The 1,414-nt window shown below is 41.9% G+C and overlaps 1 long non-coding RNA gene across 1 annotated transcript in view; it reads left to right on the forward strand.

Annotated features, from left to right (window-relative positions):
- Positions 1-448: 448 nt before the first annotated feature.
- Positions 449-1,414, forward strand: part of LOC106456294 (uncharacterized) — a 2,891-nt gene continuing 1,925 nt past the window's right edge. The window contains exons 1-2 of the long non-coding RNA XR_001290448.1: positions 449-532; positions 625-694. This is a non-coding gene — a long non-coding RNA (uncharacterized LOC106456294). The remainder of the gene's footprint in view (positions 533-624; positions 695-1,414) is intronic.

Below are 1,414 nucleotides of genomic sequence, written 5' to 3' on the forward strand. Positions count from 1 at the left end.
ATGACAATTATTTGTCCTGTTTTTATTCAGGTTTTCTAATTTTATGTTTCCTTTCTTAAACTCTGTAATTTCATCCTGTGTTGGCTGTTATTTAATTATTTTCGATGTACAGCATATTGGTCAACAGCTGTACTTTAAATGTGCTAGAGAAACAAACTTGACTCACTTTATGAGTGCGTCTGCGTCTTTGTGTGTCTGCATGTGTCGGACGTCACGTCTTTGCAGACACACAAAGACACACAGACACACCTCAGGAATTCGCATGATAAGGTGGGGCCAGGTTTCAAAAAGAGCTCACCCGAAACCCTGGCTGATTGGGACCCACACTCAGTTTCACACCTTGGCTCAGGCGATTACAGGATCATCAGGGGGTCCTTTTGTCCCTCTGTGGGGGGACACTCCCACTAGGAACTGAAGAAGCTTCTCGGATGAGAGGTGAAACGTCTTCAAGCAACTTAAAGAAGTCCAGACGATTTTCTTTGCAAGCTCCTTTGACTGATTCTGAGAGTGTTTTTGTCTCCAGATTTTACAGGTTTAAAGTCTCATCATTAATATATCTGTTGAATACATTTGACATTAGCCCAGCACATGCTGTGCCCTGACACATATTTTTATTTTTCACAGTTTTCTCCTCTCAAGTAGTCCCACACATTTCAGAAACACTGTGGAAACACCATTCAAACGTTAACTGCAGGTAAGTCACTGCACTGATGGTCTCATTGTCTTTTGCTTCCTGCTCCTTTATGCTCCATCCTCATTGGTTTCCCCCCGATGTTTGATTTCTTCCGCCTGCATTTTGTCCCTCAGTCATGTTTGTATGTGGAGTTTATGGCTCATATCAAACTGTGTATAGACCATGTAAACCGACCAGTCTAACCCCGCTGTGGTTTTTAAGTATCAAGTAAAAATTACTTATCCTTTTCAGGATAAGTGCTAGAGCCTATCCCAGCCAGTTTAATAACATGTATTTTGTAATTGCCAGAGTGCATCAGAGGGACAGCTCAGGATGAGCGATTTGTAGAGAAAGTTTGAGAGCCAAGACTGAGATGGTTTGAACATGTGGAGAGGAGGGATAGGGGATATACAGGACAAAAGGTCATGCAGAGGGTTGGTGTGACAGAGGAGGATGGCATTCACATGGTGATGCAGAGGCAGATGGTTTCCTGTGGTGAGTGAGCAGTTGAAAAAAGAGGAACGATAAAAGAAGAAGAACAGGGACAGGTTTCCCAATGTTTTTTTTGAAGAGTAAAAAGTGAATGTAATGTGGTTTTATAGTTATTGCCCCAGACCTCTGCACAATAGCTTAAGTATGGTGAAACCAGTGAACAGTAGAGAATATGAAGTGATGTTCTGTCGAATACCTGTTTTGCCTTGTTTAGTACTGCAATGCTTCGTGATACTTTGGAATGAATAT

This window comes from Pundamilia nyererei, unplaced genomic scaffold (assembly GCF_000239375.1).
Source record: "Pundamilia nyererei isolate P.nyererei 1_Seehausen unplaced genomic scaffold, PunNye1.0 scaffold00087, whole genome shotgun sequence".
Lineage (NCBI taxonomy): Eukaryota > Metazoa > Chordata > Actinopteri > Cichliformes > Cichlidae > Pundamilia > Pundamilia nyererei.